Source organism: Sus scrofa, chromosome 2 (genome assembly GCF_000003025.6).
Source record: "Sus scrofa isolate TJ Tabasco breed Duroc chromosome 2, Sscrofa11.1, whole genome shotgun sequence".
Classification (NCBI taxonomy): Eukaryota; Metazoa; Chordata; class Mammalia; order Artiodactyla; family Suidae; genus Sus; species Sus scrofa.
The window spans coordinates 7,989,529-8,011,913 of NC_010444.4; the positions used below are offsets into that span (position 1 = coordinate 7,989,529).

General features: G+C 60.2%; 2 protein-coding genes across 5 annotated transcripts in view; one reads left to right on the top strand and one right to left on the bottom strand.

Annotated features, from left to right (window-relative positions):
- The window catches only part of MACROD1 (MACRO domain containing 1), a 148,532-nt gene that overhangs the window by 50,404 nt on the left and 75,743 nt on the right, over nucleotides 1-22,385 (top strand).
- Nucleotides 1-22,385, bottom strand: part of FLRT1 (fibronectin leucine rich transmembrane protein 1) — an 80,791-nt gene that overhangs the window by 17,747 nt on the left and 40,659 nt on the right. Inside the window, exons 2-3 of one of the 4 annotated variants that reach the window (XM_021082886.1) lie at nucleotides 2,747-2,920; nucleotides 1,208-2,106 (exon numbers count right to left, since the gene is read on the bottom strand). The gene's annotated coding sequence lies outside the window, so the exon portion shown is untranslated. Of the gene's footprint in view, nucleotides 1-1,207; nucleotides 2,107-2,208; nucleotides 2,722-2,746; nucleotides 5,150-22,385 lie in introns of those variants that run through there. The other 3 variants (XM_021082888.1, XM_021082887.1, XM_021082885.1) reach the window with 3 other exon arrangements.

A 22,385-nucleotide genomic window follows, 5' to 3' on the forward strand; every position in this document is an offset into this window, starting at 1 on the left:
TGCTGCTGGCCCCCTCGGTCCTCGCCTCAGCCCCAGGAATTCCTCCCTAGTCCCTTCTAGGGGGATGGGAGGAGAGGAGGGGCAAGTGATGGGGCCGTGGGGGAGGTGCGGGAGGTTGGGATGGGGGAAGGGAGGCCGGCTGGGCCTGGGCCAACCGAGCTCAGGCTCCAGCGAGCTCCAGTCGCCTCGCAGCCTCGCTGCCGCTGCCGGCTGGCGTGCCTTTATAATAAATAACAGCAAATAGCCGATCCGCAGGGCATCTTTCACGCTGGTGGCTAATAACACGGCTATTAATGCCCCCGCAGACGGCGTGCGCGCTGTGCGGCGCTGACGGATGTCCCGGGCCCTGGTGCAGTCATAAATCAGCCCCTCTCCTGGGGAAGAGCGTGGGGAAGTGTCATTTTCCATCTTGGTAATGAATCGGGGCTTCCCTGCCCTGCCCAGGGCGCTGCCGATAGAGGTTGCCTGAGATTTGTGTTTGGGGAGGCACGAGCCCCTCCCTTCCTGGCCTCGGGGGAGCTGAGCTGGGAGGGGTAGACCCGCCCCCCGCAAGACCCTACCGCCTCAAAGTCACGCTCACCACCCGCTATGTGACCTCAGGGCGTGCTCTCTCTCTCTCTCTGCGCCCCATCATGCCACTCTTATCAACAAAGGAGCTGAGCTGGAGGCTAGAGTAGATGATGCCCAGGGGCCAGCAGGTGCCAGGCCATGGCTGGCGGCTTTGGATCAACCTCACCGTGGGTCCTCCTGGTCAGGGCAGGGGCAGACCTTGCAGGAAGGGGACTTACGGACCCTCTCCAGTAGGACGGGAGCAGGTGCCATGGCCAGCGGCTAGGTTTCCAAAGGTCCTGCCTCCCCAAGGCCTCGCAGCTACCCCCTCTCTGGTTAGAACTCAGAAGGGCTCCAAGTGAGACCTGCCCCAGGGGCAACAGTTTCCTCCAGAAAGTACATCCCTTACACCTGGGGTCTCCCTGCCCTGGGGCAGAGCCCAGGAGTGTGGGGCCACCAGGTAGGTAGCTAATGACCCCTCCCCTGGCAAACAGATGCCACTTAAACCGCATGCATGGGGTGGGTGGGATGGAGCTGAAGACCTGCTAGCCATCCCAAAGAGGACGGGTCCCAGCTGTCCCTTGCATTGTGCCCTCTCTGGGCAGGAGGAGCTCCAGGCCTTCCAGGGCCACCCAGAGCCCATCAGCATTGGTCTTACCTCCCTCTCTGCAGCCTGGGAGCTCGCGTTGATGCCACGCTTCCGTCGGGGTGGGCCTGGGTCGTGCTTACATTCCAGCCCACGAGCCTTGGCACTCGGGGCGTAGACCGCAGACCCGGGCTCCTGGGTAGTGTTGGGGGCGCTTGGGCCGCAGGGAGGAGACCCAGTGCTGCGCCCTCCTGGGCTCCTCGTGTTCAGACGTGGCTGCGGGTCCAGAGCAACATCCCCCACGCCCCTGGCCTGGAGCACTGCTGGCTTCTCCCCTCCGAAGAAGGGGCTTGTGTGAGGGGCCGGCAGGGGCGCCCCCCGGGGCCCCAGGACTCCCTAGCAAGGCCTGAAGGTGTTCTGGGCCCCTGCCGCCCAGGCATGCCCTATGACCCAGCGTCCATTCCGGGGAGGGTGGCCTCGCCGCCCCCTTTCAACTTTCACTCTTTTGTCTGTTGGCCGCCACCTCCTGTGCAAGGCTCCTGCGTGGCTTTTACCTCTTTTTCTTTACCAAGTTTTTGTTTTTTGTTTTTTTAATCCCTTTAAGTCACTTGGCGGAATGGGCTCTGGTGCAGAGAGCGTTCTTGCGTGACAGAGCCGAGAAGGAGCCACCCTCCACAGAATCGGTATTCCTGCCACTCAGGCTGTGTCTCCGGGGGGAAGGAGGGGGCCCATTACCCTGCTGAGGAGTTCAGATGTTCACGGCGGGGCTGGAGCTGCTGACATGCGCTGCCGAGCTGTCAGGCCTCACCTGCCCTCCTTGGGAAGATGTTGGGGCCGCTCAGTCCTGCTTGGCTGCTCCTGTTTGTGGAAAGGTTTTCCTGCTGGGGAGGTGGGGACGGCTTATTCCTGCTTCATCCCCAGCCTTGTCTGTCCAAGAAGGGGTCCTTCTCACCCACTCCCTGCCTTCTCACCTGCCAAAAAATAATAGAAGTGATTAAGCCCAGGGAAATGAGGAGCCAAGCAGGGACAGGCAGGCTGGGCTGCAGCCCCCTCTCCTCCCATCCCTCTGAAACCTGTTTTCTAGAAGCCACTTTCCCGTGATCTGGGAGGGGGCTGGGATTGTTCTCTGCCATCTCCTTCTCTTTTCAAATCCAGATAACAAACAGCTGGCCGTGCCAAGCACCCTTCCTCGCCGCTCCCTGCTGTCCCTTTTCCTGGGGGTGGGAGGACGGGGAAGAGATAAATGAAGTTCTGAGAGCTCCTGGCCATGCAGCGGCCGCCCGCCTGGCCCAGAGCTGGCTCTGCTTCCCCCAGCACCTGCTCCTCTTGCTAAATGTCATTCAAAGGCTCCAACTGGGCCACCATTGCCTCAGCTTCCAGAATAAGCGCTGCCCTTCCCCGCCGTGGGAAGCAGGAGCATCAGGGCGGGGGTGGGGGCGCATCTCTGGGCCCCCTCCGAGGCCAGGGTCAGTGCTCTGCACCCCAGCTGCCCTCTGCCCGCACCCACCCCTCCCACAGGGACCCCAGGGGCAGAGCCAGCGGTTCCGCAGAATCCAAAACAACCCGAGCCTCCGGATTGCCTCTCATTAGCGTTGCACGTTGAAGGCTCACCGGCCGGTGTCTGCATTCGGCCTGCAGGAGCCCTCTTTGGAAGAGGGCTTTTATTACACATCTGAGAGTGTTAGCTCTGGTTTGAAATCCGATCCAGACGGGCTCGGCTGCATCTGGGCACTTTTCTTTGTAGGGCCGAAGGTGGCTGATTTGAGAAATGTGTGTTGTCTGGGGCTGTGGCAAATAAAAACAAGGATATTTCAGGTGCGTGTTTTAATAAGTCTAGAGCACAGTTGCAGGGGGTCACTGCCCACTGGGTGCCCAGCCTTGCAGGGGGGCATGTGGGAGGAGCTGCAGGTGCAGGCCAGGAAGAGGGCAGGCTGAGGCTGACGGGGTGACGGGGTAATAAGCAGGAAGCCCCTGGGACAAGCTTCCCCAGGGGCAAGGAGGTTTGAGAAGCAACAAGGTTTAAGAGCCCAGCAGCCCTGAATGGCTAGGGTCTGGCAGATACTCGCAGACGGGTGGGGTGCAGCCCCCCGGGATGGGGCAGGGTAGGGACCGGGCAGGAGGGAAGATGAGGACAAAGTCCCCACACAAGGCTGGGCTCCAGCCCCGGCCTTATTGCTGTTACACCCACGTGGTTTCATCCAATTATAAATTGTAATTTCTCTATGAGAGCGAGAGATGGAAAGAGTCCAGTGAGGTCATCCGCCTCCCTGGCCAGGGCACGAAGATTGTTTGGTACCTTGGGGGGAGGGGGCAGAGGCAGCTGGGCCTCCGCATTTAGAGAGGATGGTGGCAGAGCCCTCGGAGCCCAGAGGCTCCAGCCAGCCATGCCCCTGATCTAGAGTTCCGCCCTAGAAAATAAGAATCCAGGAAGGCAGCTTCATCCTGCTGGCGTCAGGTCCTTCCCACAGCCCTCGGGATAAAGGCAACACTCCTATGGCAGCCTCTCTAAGGCCCCCCAGAGCCTGGCCCTGTCTGCCCCCACTCCCACCCCCCTGCCTGGCCTCATCTCCCACCATCTACCCCTAACTCCCCTCCTGCAGGAGTCTCTCGAACATCACCCCTCACCTCCTCCCCGTCTGTGGGGTCACACAAACCACGATGGCCATGACATAATATCTTCTTTCTTCATTTTTATTTTATATTGGAGTATAGTTGATTTACAAGACACAACATCTTCAAATGAATTGTCTTCCTGGTTCAAGGAAGAGGCCATATCTGCTCATCTGAGGCTGATCCCCCAGTGCAAGAGTCAGTGCCTTGCACACAATAGGTGCTTAATAAATGCAGCTAGTGAACTCCCCACTCTGGGCTCTTTTAGGAAATCAAAGAGCCTGTCCGCCTTGTGCATTCTCGGGCCCCCTTCCCTGCACCCCCTTCTCTGTGTGTGGTCCTGCAAAGCCTCCTGGGAACGGGCTGAGGATACGGGCTCCTTGAATGTTTCCGTCCTGGGGGAGCAGGTGCCTCTGGGGTATGTGTGTGTACTGCCAGGGCAGCCAGGCTGCAGGTGTGAGCGCTCCATGTGTGGGTGTGTGAGGGTGATCGTTCGTAGTCGCCTGTATGTACTGGGTGCAGGAATTCCTACCTAAGTGAGCCCTCCTGCACACAGCCACCGAGAGGGCCCCAGCGGGCACACATCAGCCAAGCTGAGGCCACACAGTGCAAGCAAAGTCAGTGTTGAATGTGGGCATTCTCTGAGGCCAGTTGACCGAGGACAGAGTGAACTGGGTGGTCTCAAGGGCTCAGGAACCAGGAGTTGCTCTTTAACTAGTTCTGGGCCCTCTGACCACGGGACAGCCTCCGCTCACCCTCCCCGCCTCGGCCGTCCCTGTCCCCATAGGTCTGGTTCCTGCATTTGGGTGCCAAACAACCATTTTTTGGGTCAACGTAATAAAAGCTTCCATCTGTAAGTACTTGAGACAGTTACACAATTTTACTTTTTGTTATAAATAACAACATCATAACTGTATTAAAAGGAATTTGAAAGGAGGGAAAGAAAGCCAAGTACACAGCCCCACACTGCAACACACACTGCCTTTTGGCCGGCTCTGTCTGCCTGCACATATACACTTGACAAGGGGACAATGTCCCTTATCCTTTTCCAGGTCATTTCTGCTTTGCTATCTCCCCAAGCCTTGGGAAAACCCAGCACAGCTGGCAGAGTAGGGAGGACTGTCCCCACTGTGCAGGTGCAGTGACACTGATAAGGAGGGAACTTGTCCAAGTATGTGTGACCTACATGCCAGTCAGGACCTCGGACTCCAGGCCAGTTCCCTTCTCCCTGACATGACACCAACAGAAACACAAGATGGCCCTGAGGCCCGTGTACCCAAGAACCTTGGGTTTCTCCTGAGTCCCTCTCATTGCAGTCATCCATCCAATCATCCATCAACTATTTCTCTCTCCATCTCACCATCCAGCCAGCCACCTATCCATCCATCCGTCTGTCCATCCATCCATCCATCCATCCATCCATCCATCCGTCTGTCCATCCATCCATCCATCCATCCATCCGTCTGTCCATCCATCCATCCATCCATCCATCCATCTGAATAGCCCTCTATCCCACCCTCTATCTCTTCATTCATCCATCTACCTAGCCATCTTTCCATCTATCTGTCCATTTTTCCATCTCTACATCCATGCATCCATCTGTACTGAGACCCGTCATGCTCCTGCCACTGTGTTAAACTCAGGGACCCAAAGAGGAGCCCCGTCCTCCAGGAGCTCGTGGCCCAGCGGAGAAGCCACAGTGTGAGACACACAGAGCACCAGCAGGGCCAAAAGCCCTGGCTGACCCAATCTGGGCGTGGGGGTGTGGGGGCAGCTGGAACACAGGGGGCTTTCTGGGGAAGGGGACACTGTGTGTGATGCTGGGGTCCTCTAGACTCCCATGTCACAAAAGTCACATGTGGATTCAACGACAAGCTAGAGTGGGGCCGGTGGGGCCAGGGTTCCCCCGTCTAAATTTCAGGGCCGCCGCCCAGCTTTGGACCTCAGGGCTCCCCCCTGAAGTGGAATGCTCTTCAGCTTTACGGTTCGGTTCAGTTTGGTTCGACTGCCTTGGAGAGCTGTTCTCACTGATGTTAATTTCTACATTAGCAATTAGCCCTCCTGCTTCTTTCCAACCTCTGGCTCTTTGGGATGGATTTTTATGTGTGTGTCATTAATCAGACGCCTATATGTGCTGCTGGAAACCCAGGTGGGCTTTATGGCTGGTGACTTAGCTGAGTGGCATTTTAAATGAACAACACACCTGCCCCCCTCCCTGGGCAGAGCTGCCCTGTGGCAAAGAGGGCAGAGTTTAGATCACTGTAAGCAGGTCAGAGCTGGCGGGAGCTAGGAGACCAGGGGTGTTCTTTCATTTTAGACTCCCAGGCTGAGGTCAACATCTGTATCCGACCTTTAGAGATGAAAAGTCTCTTTGTGACTCAAACCCAGAATTTGTTCCATGGCTGCTGACTCCCTCCCACCAGGATGGCCCTCCTCGGGGTCTGTGCCTTCTCCCCCACTGCAGGGTGTAGGTCACTGCTCGCCTGTGCCAGCATGGACCTGGGTGCCACTGGTCAAGTTCTCTCTCTCCAGGGGGCAGAGGGCTGGGGGCCGGGGCCACAGGGCAGGGAGAGCTTTTCCTTTGGGAGTGTGGACTACTCTTGTAACAGAGTCAGCATGCTAGGGGGTTGAGCAGGAAGGGCATTTCAGGCTGAGGGAACAGCATAAGCAAAGGCTCTGAGGCGAGAGGGCTTGGTGCAGTGAGAAGGCTGGTGTCCTAGAGCTCTGACTTAGTGGAGGGAAGGGCTCTAAGTTGAAGTGGGAGATGGGATTCTGGCCTTGAGTGTTTTGAATGCTCTGCTGAGGGGCCTGGTCTTCATTCTGAGGGCAGTGGGGTGCCAGCAAGGCTGCCCAGGCAGAGAGGGGCAAGATTGGAGGGTACCGGGGTGCATGAGAGGGGACCCTTGAGAGGCTGGGACCACAAGGCAGGGAGTGTCCTCAAGAGCAGACGTGAGGAACAGAGGGATTGAGGCTAAGGGGCTGACTCGGAGGCATCCCTGAAAGCAGGCCTGGGGGCTGAGGGGGTCCCCCCCGTCCCCTCCTCACTGGAGGATAGCCGAGTGCACTGGTGACCACACCAAGTAGCTGGGGTCTCGGAATCCTCTTGGGGAGGGGTGCCAGTTCTAGGTGCCCTGGGGAGGGCAGCAGGAAGGCCCCAGAGGGGGCCTGTTGGCGGCTCCAGCTCCTCCCTCTGCATGCGAGGCGGCCCCTCCCTGCCCCCTTCTCACTCGCTCTGGCCCCCAGGCTTGGCACCGCAGCATGGCACCTGCATAGCATAGCAGGTGAGAAGGGGAGGAGGTGAGAGAGCCTGCATTCGGGCGTGAACCCTCCAAGCCTCCACTCTGCTAATTAAACCATTTCCTGATAAAACTCAGGCTTTCAGGGTGGGTGTGGGAGCCAGTCTGCGGGCAGCTGTAGGAGCCCACGCCACCTGGCTGGCGCCCCCTCACAGGCAGATCACTGGGAACCGGGTGGGCAGTGCCCAGAGCAGAGAAGCCAGCGGCTCCAGTGTCCCAGGAAGCCACTCTTCAGGGACAGAGCCTTTCTCGAGAAAAAACATGGGACTCCCACTGTGACAGCTGTCCTCCCCGCTTCCCTTGACATGTGGGCCAGAGCCAGGACCTGGGGAGCAAGGGCAGCTATGGCCAGAGGTGGCCTGGGACTTGACTCCCATCCCCTGGTGCTAGGCCAGCAGAGCGGGCCAGGGGCCACCCCAGCCTGGACTATTGGCCATGCCGCCCCCCGGCCCCAGGCCCAGCAATCCCTCCCTGCTTTGTCTGGGGGCTCTGGCCGCCTGGCTGTACCAGTTTAGGGTGCCTTCCCCACAGTGTGGCTGAGCAGTGGGGACCTAGAAAGGCCACTGAGCAGGCAGCAGCAAGACAGAAGAGCCAGCAGACGCCTGAAGAGGCCTCCAGTGCCTGGAGTGAGCTCGCGTCTTTTAAATCTCCGAGCCAGCGGGCGGCTGGAGCTGCGAGAGGGGGCGCGGGCTGGCCAAGGGCGGCTGGCGCTCAGCCGGGCGCGTGACCACTGCTCTCAGCCTCTGGGCAGGGAGGCCCTTGAGGGGGCTTGACGGCTCTGCTGTTGGGGGCAAGGGGAGGGGGGGCACAGGGCCCTCCAAGGCCTGTCCTCCTGCCCTCAGGAGGGGCGCCGTGGCCAGAGCCCACCCATGCAAGACAGGAGACATTCATGGCCTTTGTCCCCACCACCCCTGCCGCAGGCTCCTGTGAAGGAGCTGCCTGCTGGTCCGGTCTACCTTGCAGGGCTTGTTGTAACTCGGTTTCCATGCACGAGGGTCTGTGTCCAGCCCGTGGCAGCCCGGTGAGGACGAGTCTGGTACAGCCAGCAAAGGCCAGGCCTTTCTCTGGAAATTGGCCTGCTTTTGCTGGCAGAACAGTGGCTATGCTTTTCCGCTGTGCCCCACGGTGAGCTCTTAGCTGAGGGGGCCCTCAGCGGGTGCGGGCGGTGGGAGCCCCAGACAGAAGCCCCCGTCCCCTCCTGGTCACTGGCCGGCTTCCGCATGCGCTCACCTAGGCCCTAGACCACCCTGCCCACAAGATGGGCCCCACACAGTGTACAGGCCATAGCTCTCGAGCAGGTGTTTGAAGGAGGACTTTGCTGGTATGTCTGGTGGGCTTGGGGACCATGGGGGTCACAGTTAGAGGCCTCCCACGGAGCAGGCTGAGGTGCTTTCAGAACTTAGATTCTGCTCAAGGTTCCCCTCCTCTGTCACCACTGCCCTCGGCTCTCTCTCCAGCCTCAGATTCGTATGGCACAGGCAGGTACCCAGGGTTGAGCATGCATCCCAGGGACCCTCAGCACCCTGCCAGCTGCTGCATTGGCAACGCCAGTCCTCCTTAGACCTCCACCGCTGGCCACACGCAAAGCCATGAGCTGGGGACTCCAGGTCACACACCTGTGGCTCCAGTGCAGCTGGTGGAAACTGTGTCCACTCCCCTCTCGCCAGCTGTGCCAACCTCCCACCCCGAGGGACAGGCTTCCTGTTGCCCAGCTCCCCCCAGCTCTTCAGCTTCCCTGCACCGGCAGAAGCCCATGCCAAGGGATTTTCGCCTCTGTGTTGGAAATCTCTCACCCCCTCCCCTCCTTCCCGTAAACTCACTCTCCAGCCCGGAGCAACAACGCCACGCGCCCAAGCCAGGCGGCCAGACTTTGTTAATATTTACAGCGAATGGCTCAGGAAGCTATTAGCTTCCTTTTCTTGTTGTTAATTGAAAGAGGAGAAAATGGTTGTAACACTTCAAAAGGACTTAAAGCAGAGCCTGAGAGACCAGCTGAATTGGGAGGAAGGGAAAAGAGAGAGACTGTTTTAAATAAAGAAAGGAAGCCTACACCTCACACGAGGGTGACCGACGCTCCTGCCCGGCTCTGCAGCCGCCTGGCTTTCCTCTGAGGTTTCCTCGTTGCCGCGCATTGTATATTTTCCTTTTCATTTGGGAATCTGCCTTAAGGATAGAAAGAGGAAGAAAAAGGATTCACGGTGCACTTTGTTAATAACGGGACTCTTTGAGGCTGCAACTAACAAGGCCCCGGGTACCTTTGCTTCCGGAGCACATGGGTGGGCCCTTGCCCAGCAGCCTCGCCTCCCAGGATCCAGGCCCGGACAGGGAGCATCAGGCTAAGGAGATTCGATTCCTGACCTGGGTGTGACCTCGTGGAAGCACTTGTGCCTCGGTACCTCCCTCACCCCCATGGACCCCAGGGACAGCAAAGGCTGCCATGGTCACGGGGCGTGGGAGGACTTACTGAATCCTGGTGGACAGGGAGCTGGGGGTCCAGCATTGCCAGGTCTCTGGCCTTTGCAGTTGGCCTCCCCGAGCCCCATCTCCCAGAGAGAAATGATCCCTCTACCACACGGGTCTGGTTAGCTTCTGGAGTCTGACCTACGATGCAAGCAACCAAATGGCTCTGCCAGCTCCCTGCAGTCAGATGGGGCAGGTGGGCGGACTCAAAAGGTCTTAGCTCTAGGGGCCCTCCAGGAAGGGAGCACGAGTGAGCCAGAACACACACCCCCTTTGTCCCCAGCCTGCTTTAGAATGGCCTCTTGGGCCCCCCTGGCATCCTGCTCTCTACTAGCCTGGCCTCCTCTGGGTCTGCAGAACAAGGTGGCCGATGGCTCCAGGCGCGGAGGGCCCAGCTCCTGGGTCTGGACAGGTGGCATGAAAGGAGGGAGAGACGGGGCATGAAAGGAGGGCCTCTCCCACCTGCTCCTTCTCTGCTTCTGCCCCAGTGGAACCGGATAGGAACCTTGTTCAGTCTGGGCTCCGGGAGAGGCACAGCCACACTGAGGGCAGGAGGCCCAGGGGGTGGGAAGCAGCTAGTTCAGTGACAGGGGGCAGTGACAGGGGTGGGACAGTTCAGGGAAGAGAGCCAATTCCCTGCCCACTGTTTTCTGGACAGGTGACCTGGACACGGAAGACCAACCTGTTCTGGGAGGGATTCAGTTAAGGGAGAAACCTGTAACAGGCACAGATGCCCCGAGATGAGCCAGACTGCCATTGCCAGGGGTGCCATTGCCACTGCGTGGCGGTGAGGTGGGCCCAGGATGAACCCATCAGGCGGGGCCTAGCCAGCCCAGGCTCCCTTCCCGGAGGTCTGCTCTTGCAGCCAGACTGCTGTTCCCTCTGGCTGCCCCCACCCAGCCTCTGTCCTCCTCCTCCCAGCCCTGGCCCTGGACCCCCCCACCTGGACTCACATTGTCTTTAACCCCCGCCAGTGACCTCTTAAGGGTAAAGGCTGTGTGTCTGCAGCGCCAGTGACAACTTAGCTAACCTGACTGAGTTCTTTCTTTCTTTTCTGTTTTTTGCTTTTTTTTTTTTTTTTTTTTTTTTCTGCTTTTTAGGGCCGCAGGTGTGGCATATGAAATTTCCCAGGCTAGGGGTCCAATTGGAGCTACAGGTTCCAGCCTACACCACAGCCCAGCCATAGCAACACCAGATCCTTAACCTGCTGAGCAAGGCTAGGGATCGAACCCACAACCTCATGATTACTAGTCGGGTTCGTCTCTGCTGAGCCACAACAGGAACTCCCTGACTGAGTTCTGAGGACAGCCCAGGCACAGGGAGCTAAGTGCTTTACATGGATGATAGTACTAATACAGCAACAGCCGCAGCAGCCCCGTATTAAGCCCGAGGCAGGCACTATTCTTCCTTCACCTCACTGAACCCACAGGCACTATCATTACCGTCTCAATGTTCCACCCGAGGAAACAGAGCTATCCAGGAGGCTGCCCAAGGTCACGCAGTGGGCCCGATGCAGAGCCGGAACACAGACCCACTCTAGTCTCGGCCCTGTGCTCAAGGCACGTCTCCCGCGTGGCCAGGACTTCAAGGCAGCGCTCCCCAACCCGGTGCACGGGGCACATAGCGTGTTAAAGGCTCTGAGAAGTCCCGTCTCAGACACCAGTTGAATGGTTTGCTCGTAGCTGTTACCTGTTAACCTCCCAGCTTTCGCATGTTCTTCCGAACATGCCTTGGGAGACGTGGTAGGAAGACTGGCGAGCGTCTGCTGTGCGCCCACGCCGGGCGGTGGTGAGGGCAAGCATGTCTCTGCCCTCAGCCCCCCAGGTCCCGCTTGGTGCCTGGCACACAGGAGGCACATACAGTAGCAAACGAGGGCCCAAGGAAGGAGGGAGCAGGTGTGTAGCTGCACTGGGGCCACGGCAAGCCACAGGTCCTGGCCAGACACAGCCTCCGTCCTAAGCCGCCCCCTCTCCTCCTGCAGCCCTGGACCCAATGTCGCCCCGTCTGGCCTCCCCCCTCCCCCCAGCGGCCAGGCCCCATTGTGCCTCCTGGCAGCGTCGGAGCCCTCTGCCCCCACCCCAGGGCCCCCGCCAGGCGATGTACCACTTCCCTTCCCTTCCAGCTCTGTGGCTCCGGCCTTGACATTCCGATCACATCCCCCAGCCCTGCCTGGAATACTAATCCTCCTAAGATGAAACCATCCGTGTTTAATTTTTTTAAGAGCCCGGCAGAAAGAAAAGACAGAGTAGAGGCATTAGTGGTGGAAGTTGGGGCCTCCTTGAAGCTGTGTTCAGAGCTTCTCTGGGCGGCTGCCTTGAGAATGTGGGGTGCCACTCCTTCCCCATGGTCACGACACCCCCGATGAGGGCAGGAGAGAGCTGGCCCCGTGCATGCTGCTAGGTAACCCGGGACCTCCTGACAGTCCCCAAAATAGGCCACGCAAGGAGGCAGCCCATTTTCCAGTGGGTGGGGGCCCAGGCTGGCCTTCTGAACACACCAGGGCAGGCTGCAGGCCTTGGCTTGGGAGGCCTTCAGAAGGGAGACCCCTAATTAAGAGGGGCAGCCAGGCTACCTCTCCCCTGTCCGTTGTTTGCAAGTTAGGTTTCTGCCCAGCTCCCTTCAGAAGATGGAGCCAGGCCACTGATGGGGCTGGGGTCACAGTGGGGACAGAGGGAGGGCTGGGGGGCAGGAGCACCTGGGAAGAGGGACAGGGAGGGCGCTTCCGGGCCAGATGACCTTGGATGAGCCCTTCACCTCTTGGGGCCTCAGCTGGGGCACTAGGATGAGGCTGCAGGGATAGGAAGGCGGTTACAGGGAGAGCAGGTGGTTGACACCTCTGGAGTTGAAGGTCGGAGTTGAACCCCTTGTGCAACTTCAACAGCTGTTACGTGGGCCCGTGTGTTCCTCTCTGAGCGGTGGTTTCCGTATCCATGAGGCGGAGTAAAGAGGGACGCGCCCTCCCGGGCCTGCGGTGACGGTCAAAGGAGGTGCCTCGCAGGTGCCCTAAGGACAGCCGGGCCCCCTGCGCCCTCACGGAAGCCCCAGCGACAATGGTTAGTGCAACCTCTGAGACAGATGCTCTCAGTAAACTCTCCCCTCGGCTTCCCCCCCCCTCAGGCGGCCTGACACCCACTCCCTCTCCCCCAGCCTCAGCCGGGCCCCCACCCTCAGGCTCCTCCCGCGGCTGACTCTCCCTCACACCAGCCCTGTGCTGGGTGAGCTTAGCTCGGTGCGCCTCCCCTCACATCCATGTCCCCAGAGGAAGAATGAAATTGTAGTGGCAGGAAACATGACAGAACACGAAACATGATGAAATCAGCTATGTAAATTGTGAAATCCAAATCACAGCCCTGTGCCTTCCGCAGCGCGTGGTAAATGCTGGCAAAGGCCCCAGGGACCGGAGACCCCGTGGTGCACGTCTCCAGGCCACCGAACCTCTGCCGGGGCAGGGGCGGGGGCGTGAGTGGTGGCTGCAGGGGCTCCAGCTGCCGGCCAGCCACTCCCGCCCTCGCCCTCCTCCTCTGGCAGGCAGGGTCCTAGAGACCCCTGACCGACCTCGAGGCCTCAGCAAGACACCACTCTGTGCGATTTCTGCCCTGGAGCTCACTGCTGGGGATCAGATCCTATCTCGTCCCTCCCCGCGCGTCCCCCAGCTCACATCCTCTCTCAGTCCTCCCTGAGGACCCCTGCCTCAGGCCCTGCCCCCTGGGGTCCCCCATGAGACAAACCCCAACCCAGTTGGCGAAGGGACCTTCTGCTCTTCCTGGGCCCCATTTCAGTCTCCCGAGGCCTCTGCTCAGAACATGGGCCTGATTGGTGGGCAGGGACAAGCCTGGGGCCAGTCAGCCCTTTAGCTGCCTGTTCCCTCTGCTCTGCTTCAGGGATGCCCTGCGGTAATGCGCCAGCTTCTGCCACCTCCCACGGCTGGGCCGCTGGCCCCCCTCCCCAGCCCCCACCCCGACTGGCACAGCCACCTGTGAGCACAGCGCTGGTGCAGGGAGGGTGACTCCAAGCAATTTTTTGGCCACCCCCCCTCTGCTGTGGGGCTGCATCGTAAATTACTATTGACCTGAAGACGGCCGGGCTGGCGACGAGATAGGGAGATAAAGTACTGGGCTCAATAATTGTGCCCTGCTGCCTAAATGTACTTATTTGTGGCTTTCCTACCCACTAGGAAACCCGACGATAAATAACTGCCAACTATTAGGCTCCTGGATGGGAGGAAAAACACCCTTGGATCTGTTTCCTGAGGATGGGCAAGGGCCGGAGACCCGCACACCCTCCCATCCACCCTGCTGGGTGATCTGACGCTCCCAGGCCCACTCCCCGAGGCAGAGGGCTCCCGCCCCACGTTACAGATGGGAAGACCGAGGCTCAGAGATGTGAGGTACCTTGGCCCAGGTCCAGGGGGACCCTCAGATCTGGATTTGCCCAGGGCTTTTCCAGTTTTAGCACAAATCCTGGGTAACCCAGGACAGCGGGTCCCCCTGCGCTGGTCTCACAGCAGAGTCAAGGCCAAGACCCTGCTCTTTTCAACCCAGAGCCGCTGGGTGCTCTTAACCGGTGTGAGGCGTCTTCAGCTTCACTTGCCTACATCCTGCTCCAAGGCCCTCAGGACTTCGAAGGCCATGCCTCCGCTTGCTCTGGGCCCAGGAGGCTGTGGTCACCTGAGGGCTCCTGGAGCCCTGGCTTCTGGCTGGCTTGGCCATGGGGAGCCCCAGCGGCCGCGCAGAGGGAGGGAGGGCAGCCGGGTGGAGCGTGGACTCTTGGGCAGCATCCCTCTCCTGGCTTCTCTCTCTGGGCTGGTAACCTCTGCCTCCCCTCCGCCTCTGGCTTGCGTGGCGAATCTCCCGGGTGTGGCCAACCCAGAGCGCCCACCCTTCCCGGGCTGGTCCCCCGGCTTTGTGAACAGCCCCTCCAGGACACTCTGACCCCCTGCCAAGTGAAACGGGAGAGCTGCTTTCACCCCCTGAGCGCCTACTGTATGCCATGTACATTCAAAGTCTTTTTCTGTCCGCACTGACCCATTTCATACTCTTAATGACCCTATGAGGAGGCATGTTGCTCCCTTTTCACAGACGAGGCAACTGAGCCCAGAGAGGTTAAGTGACTTGCCTTGGGTCACACAGATGATCAGGCAGCCTGGCTCTGAGTCTCTGGATAGAAACATGAAAACCTAGAGAGGAGGAAGGATCTGCTTAAAGTGTTAAGGTCAAGAGACAAACAGTAAAGGGCTGTGCACCCTGGAGCCACAGGGACAAGAGGTGGTGCCGTCAGGAACTGCCAGGCAGATAGAGTGCAGCCCCTCACAGGCGTCCTGGTGCCAGAATGGATGCTGTGGGTAACTGCTAGCGGGATGCTGGAGACGGGGTGCAGAGGCCCGGGGGTGCCAGGAGCTACGATGAAAGGAGGAGGCTGTGCTGAGCCCTCTGGGGTTGGAGGGGGACACAGATACCCCATGGGGAGCCCTGAGCTGGGCAGCCCTGCCCAGAAGAGCACAGGGACTGAGGCGTCACATGGCTCCACTGCTGACGGCCACGGTCCCAGCTACCACATGCAGGCGAGAGTAGAGGCAAGCAGAGGAGGCGAGGCCGACGGTTACAGATGCCCCCTCCCCATCTTATCCGCTGCGGCCCAACCTCCCACGTGGCAGCCCCACAAGGAGCATCTTCGAGCCTCCCTTTCACAAGTGAGGAATCGAAGGCTTCTAGAGCAGCATGTCTGGGGTCTCACAGCCTCAGAGGAGCAGAGCAGGGGCTGGACCTGGCCTCCCTGCCCCCAAGTCCCTGCTGCCCTTCCCCAGCCCTGCCCAGCAGCCAAGCCTCTAGACACACAGGCCCCTCCATCTCCCGGTTACGGCTCCCCAGGGCACCCGCCTGGTGTTTCCCCAGGGGAACCGAGCGGCTTTAATCGCCTCACCTGGAGGAGTCCCCAGATGCTCCGCTTTATTTTTGCAAGCACTCCTGAGTAACAGAGTCCCCGGGGCCCTGGGGTGGGGGCAGGAGACCCACAGGGGTCCAAGGTCTATGGGGAGAGCCAGAGGAGCAGGCTGGGAGAGGCCGATAGAGACGGCGGCAGTGCTGATGTGGGAACCTGTCTGTCTAGCCACGCCAAGCTGGGTGACCTTGGGCAGAGTCCTCTCTGGGCCCTCGAACAGCCTGGACCCCCTCCTGAGCCTCTCCTGCCTCTCCCTTGCCCCAGAAGCTAAGGGGCACTAAGGCATTGCCCATCCCCATTCGCAAGGAAAGTGGTCAGTGGACCTGGTCATGCAGAGAGGTCCCCACTGGGCCAGGCGTCCCACCTCCAGTTATCCACATCCCAGCTTGGGAGTGAGGCTGCCAGGACGCTGGCTCCGGCTGTGCCCATTCCACAGGCCACTATCACCTTGGGGCATCTGTGGCAATGCCTGGCAGCCCGGGACGTGGATCCAGGGGTAGGGAGGGTGAGGGGTGCACCCAGCTAGACCCTGCCCGTTCTAGGGCTTAGCAGACACGGGCTGCTCGGTGGGGGCCACACATCCCAGCCCCTCCCTTGGTCTTGGCTGCCTGTTGTCCTCAGCAAGCGGTTTGGGCTGTGTGTGGGGGGGGGCGGTGCTGACCCAAGCCTGGGGGGTGGGGCATGGTGGAAGAGGAGTGAGGTCTGGGGGGCGGCCCCATGAAGGGGCCCCTCTGCCCTGATCTTCTCCCCCCTCCCCTCCCTGAGCAGCAGAAGCAGGACTTGCAGCCGGCTCATTTTCCTCCTTAGATCCTGGGAGCCCTTCCAGAAGGCCCTGTTCTGGGCACCGAGGTGGGGCTGGGGCCTCACTGGGGCAGGAGGCCTGCCCACATGGGCTTCCAGGCCGGTGCATGCCCGCTTCTGCCAGACCTGCAGATCCCGGCCTCGCATCGCCGTGCCATCATTTATTTTAACACCTTTGTGGTCCGCATTTGGGTGCAGGTGAAACATCCCAGGGGTGGGATGTTAATTGTGCGCCACGGGTGCGGGACGAACATGCATCTGGGGGCGTAGATGAGGTGGCAGCCACCCAGGAGGTGGCCGCGTGGCTGCTGTGAGGGGTTGTGAAGGGTGGGGAGCCAGGCACCCTGCTTGCGTCAGGACTCAACATGATCCGGGGGCATCAGCCAGGAGACATGGGGGGCCGCGGAAAGGGTCTCTACATGGAAAAGGCTTCTCTGGTTTTCCTCTTTGTACCCCTGCGATGGCGAGTGAGGACAGCGTCGGCCCTGCCAGGTCAGGAAGGGCTGGCAGGCTCCCTCCTAACACCACTTCCAGTGTGGCTGAGAAGTCCCAGGGGGCGGGAGGAAGGAGGGCGAAGTTAGAGTCCGGGGGGCATCTGGGTGAGTCACAAACCCCTCAGTGCTGTCGCCTGTGCTGCGGGCACGCTAATGCTCCCTCCTTGCTTCTCTCCCTCCTTTCTTCCCCACACGTGACCCAACATGTACCACGTGGTTCCTGGGCAGAGCAGGAGCCAGCAGGCAGGGAGGAGGCTGGCTCTGGGAGCTTCAGAGAGAAGCCCACCCAACCTGGGGGCAGCTGGAAGGCAGGGGTGCATGAGGGCGGTATCTGCACTCATCCTGAGGGCAGCGGGGGTGCCTGGAAGCGGGGGACGGGGGTCTTGGGTGGATGCGAGAGTAGAAAGCTGGAGAAGGGCGGTCTGGGGCTGGCATGGGGCTGCTCTATGCTCTGGGCTGGGGGCTACCACTGAGCGCCAAACGTGCAGGTAGACGCCCCAAGCGGGCATGTCTGGGCGTGGCTGACCGTGCACCTTGCTCACTAAACAGCAAACCAACAACTACGGGAAGCTTCCCTTGGCCCTGCACAGAGGACCTTGGGCAGGGCAGCCAAGCCCCTCGTCCCCCACTCCAGCCCTGGGGCTCCTGTCGCACGCCAGGTGCAGTCCCCAGAGCTCCACAGGGAGGGGCACAGAAGGGAGGCCCCCGTTGCTCCTGCAGCGGCCGCCCCGCCTGCTCCTCGGCTTCAGGAGACAGGCCCCTCGCTATCTGCTGGGGGCAGGGGGTACGTGGGGACAGGAAGGAGCACCGGCGGCCTCTCTGACCGCACAGGCGGGGCGGGCCCCAAAGGAGCCCGCTTCCTTTGTCCCCAGAACACTATCTCCATCACCTTCCTAATCCCCCACTGGCACCCCCCAGCCCCACCCAGTGCACAGCTGGCCAGAGAAGTTCGGAAACCCACCTACTTGGGCCTGTCCAGGAAGAGGTGGAGCTCTGATTTGACCCCCGGCCTTTCTTAGAGCAGAGCTGCTCACAGCCCCACTGGGCCTGGCCCAGGCCTTCAGAGCCCCCAGCTGATGATACCAAGCTTCCACCTGGGATAGCCTGGCCAGCCCTTGGCCAACCCCAGTGGCCAGTGCCTGGCAGGAGCCACGGGCCTGTCGATGCGTGACTGTCCCTTCTCCCCAAGACAGGCAGACCCCGCTGCCCCGCAGCTGCACGGAGAGTCAGAGTATGGGACAAGGCTATCCCTGCACCGGCCCACGCTGCGGCTTGTGGTGGAGCTGGCGGGTGGCAGGGGACAGACTTGGGAGATTTATGAGCTGGGTTAAAATTTAATTTGGGTGGAAGATCCCGGCCAGCCGATCCGGCTGCCCCAGACAAATGGCCTCGTCTCCGCCGGCTCCCGCCCCATGGTTGGGCCTGGCCCCCATGCCAGCCACCCCCGCACTCCCTCCCCGGAAGGCAGGCCGCCGCCCCGCCGAGAAATCATAGCACCGAATTTGATTTGGGGCAGGAGCAGCGGGCACTGAGCCTTGTTTGCACTTCAGCTCCAAATTGAACAGGACAGAATGGGCTCTGGGTGGGAACTGCCTCCGCCAGGGCCTCCCTCGGGGCCGGGCCAGCCCCCTCGCTGGGAGAGGCGGCCCGGGCACCACACCTGTCCACTCCCACGTGCCTGCCCCCCGCCCAGATGCCCTCTGTCCTCAAGCCTTGTCTTCTGCCCAGAACCCCGATCCTCCCCTGGGCCCTGACTGCCTGGGCTGGATTCCCAGACATGCTAGGAGATTTTATACAAGCCACTGAACCTCCTGGAGTCTGTTTCCGCATCTGTAAAGTGGGATCTCTTGTTACTAGCTGATGTAATAATGTAACCAGGGCCTGGGACATGGTAGTCACAGGGCAGCACCCGGGCTGCCAGGGGGGTGAGGGCTGCAGAGCTGCAGAGAGTCTTTGACCTTCCAGGACTTTTGTGGTCTTGCTCCCCACCGGGGCCAGGGCCTCATTTCTTTGGCCCAGGGATGCTGCTCTGGGTTCACCTAGTCTGATTCGATAAGGAGTGGTGCTGGGGTCCCCAAAGCATGGGTGTGGAGGCCAAGGCAGAGCTGTGACAGCATAACCCCGTTCCCTCCCGGCTGATCCCCTGCCTGAGTGGCCCTGTCACGGTTCTCACCCCACTGCTGTGTGCCGGGACCCTGCTGGGTGCTTTCCTGAGTGGGCACTGGCCACTGATTTTACAGAGAAGAAAAGTGAGCTCAGGGAGGTGAAGAAACTGCCCCCCTGCAATTTCTCTGCTGCCGCCAAGCTCCTGTCCACAGTGGGGGGCTTTGGAGCGAGGAGGGGGAGCTGGGCAGCTCGGGGAAGAGGAAGGAGGAGCCCCCTGACCCCAGAACTCGCACACACAACTGCGCACCCTGGTGCTGCCACTGGCAGAAGTCCAGGCCCAGAAATAGCCATGTCACCTTCCAAGGCTGGGTCCCTGTCATGGCTCTGCCTGGGCTTGGGGAGGAGGCTGACAGGAACAGGAGGCTGCAGTAACCCGAGATTGTACAGGCAGGTGTGCCTGCACACCTGCACACCTGCCCACACCCTCCACATGTGCCCACTCGCAAAGGCACACACTCACACATGCACACACGGTGGGAGGGCCAAGCTTCAGATGCCACTGTCCTGGCCTCCTGAGGGACCAGTAAAGATCCGGCCTAGAGCCACCATCTTTCTTCTCTAGCTCTGCCATGAGACCGTTCACACCGCCCCACAGCAGCGCCTGGGGGTTGGGGGCCGCCAGCTCCTGGCCAGTGCTGGACCTTAGCCGAGGCTGCCCAGCACCCTCACACACAGAGCTGGAGCCAAGGTGTTGAGGGGGCACAGGGCCCCTTGGGGGTTTCTTTTATCCTTTGGTCTCCCCCAGGAATCTGAGGTCCTTCTTCCAGATGCCTGGGGATCAGGGAGCCTGGACCCAGCCTCCCCCAACTGCACCAGTCAGTCCCACCTCTGCTCTAGACTGGGCTGGAGGGCCCTGTGTCCTCTTGCGCGGGGACCCAGCTGTGTCCCTTGCAAGCACTGGGCTAATCCTGCCAGGGGGCTCCCCAGGGGGAGGGATTAACGTGTCAACATATTTGCATTATATCAGGAGCAGCAGGGGCTTGGCTCTAAGAAGGGAGCAGCATGGCGAGGAGCCAGAAGCTGCAGCGGCCCCCAAGCCCCACATGTGCGCCCCTTTCAATGCACCCAGCACCCTCCCTGGGCTGCCGCACCCCCAGCCCCACTGCATGCCAGCCTTGACCTTGGGAGACCCAGCTTTGGGCTGGGGCACTTCAGTAGACACACACATATGCACAGACACGCACACGCACACAGAAGGGCCCAGAGACAGCCCTGTCCACGCCGTCTCCCCTCCCAGCTCTGACCTGGTGTCAGCATCTCACTGCAGCCTCTCATTATTTCCTTGTGTATTTATTTATTTATTCCCATCTCGTCCTAAAGGATTTGCAGCAGCTTATAGACATACGACCTAATACTAGAGCATCAAGAGGAGGGAATAGGTTGTAGGTTGGGGTGGGAACACCCAGGTTCTGAAGCAGACAGGCGGGCATGGGTTCAAATCCTGCTTGCTACGCATTTTTGCCCTGGAGTCACTTCACTTCTCTGCGCCTCAGTTTCCTCCCCTGTCAAATGCAGATAATGATGCCCACCTAGGGGTTGTTAGCGGATGAAAGGAGAAAGGGCAGGGAGACCTGTGGGCGCTGGCACATGGGAGGGCCACACAGCCCTTGGACGCTGTTGCGGTTGGAGAGAAGATGAAGGAGAATTAAGTCAGGGAGGACAGATGGGGTGGAAGAGCTGGAGCGGGCACAGCACAGCCCAGCTCTGAATCCTGTGGCCAGACGCTGGCAAAATCTGTGCTGCAGGCAAGCGGCCTGGACAGGAGTCTCAACCTTCTCAAATCTTGGGGTTCAGGAATTCCCCCCAGATTCCTCTCCAGAGAACCTCACTAACACCCCATATGCCCCTCTTGAGGTGCCTAGAGCCTGCAGGGTGGAAGGGGGCAGAGGTCTGGGGTTCCAAGCTGGGGACCCCACCCTCACACCTGGTGCCTGCACCCAGAGGTGGGGTCTACAGCTCCTGGCCCCTGAGCCTCCCCCCATATCCAAACCCCACTTCAGCCTTGAACTCGGTTCACTCCCCCAGACCAGCTCTTGGTCCCAACCTGACCTTCAGTCCTTTGGCCCAGCCCACAGCTGTCCCCAGCCCCCTCACCATCACCATCATCATCGCCTCCTCCATGGGGAGCTCCCAGCCTGCCCGCAGCGCAGCCTGGCTTCCCTGGCAGCCATCAGCTGCTCCAGACCCCCCATCCTGTCTTCACTGGTTTCCCCCAAATCCTCCTCTTCCGGGGGCTCCAGGCCTGGCAGCCAGGAGGGGGTCAGGGAATTGGGCACGGGCCCCCTGGTCCACAGGCTGGTCAGGCGGCTTGAGGGGCGTGCAGAGCAGGCAGAGGCCCCCTCTGGCCCAGCCCAGGACACCAGAGCTCACATACTTTGTCATCCTGTCCTGGCAGGTGGCTGCCTGCTCTTTGAATGGCCAATTTGTTGACAAAGCCCTGGGGACTGAACGCCCATTAGAAACACCAGGTGGGAAGTGGCACCCAGGAGAGAGCCCGGGGAATTCAGTGCAGAATCCCCCCGACACTTGTGTCGGGGGGATTCTGCGGGTGGATCCCCCCGTCCACCACTAAGTGGTCCCTGGAACCATGACCTTGGCTTCCCATCTGTGACTTATCCTTCCCGTGGTTTCTCAGCTGCTATGGAAGGAGACAGATGGGGAGAGGCATGCGGCCGCCCAGCTCAGCTCGGGACCTCGAGGGAGGGGGGTGCAGGCAGCCAATGGCCTGTAGGAACAGGCTTCAGCCCCCCTCACCTGTTGGGTCCAAGTGGAAAAGCATTTACAGGGCCAGAACAAACATCAGAGTCTGTCCACATCCTAAACAGCCCAGCCTCCAGGACCATGAGGCTATGATGAGCCCTGAGTGTGTCCGACAAGCTGAGATAAACTTGGGATAAACTGGTTGATGGTAACTGATTTTAAAAGAATTACAGGAGCTCCTGCTGTGGTGCAAGGGGATTGGCAGTGTCCTGGGGGCCGCTGGGACGCGGGTTTGTTTCCCCGGCCCAGCACAGTGGGCTAGGGATCCGGTGTTGCCACAGCTGTGGCTTAGGTCATGACTGTGGCTCTGATCCCTGGCCCAGGAGCTCCACATGCTGTGGGGTGGCCAACAATGACCAAATAAATAAACAAAAGAATTACGGAGTATAGCTTTTAGGGGGTGATGGCAGAGGATCCCCTCATTAAATAGACTCCAAGAGTGTCAGTGCGGGGACTGCAGGACGATGCCCCTCCACTTCCCTACCGAGTTCTCCTGTCACTGTCACCCCGGGGCCACACCGGGGCTCCGAGCTTAAAGTAACCCTAGGCTCCACCCAGAGGCCTCCGCTCTTTGGTTCTGCTTCAGTATTCTGGTCTGCGCAGTGGGCACGTGCAGGAAGGAAGTTCTAGCGGGAAGGATGAAATGGGGACACAGAAAGGGCCCTTTCCTACATCATAAAAGTAACGCCCCCTTGTCAACCCGGCACTGTACAGGGCACCTCTCTT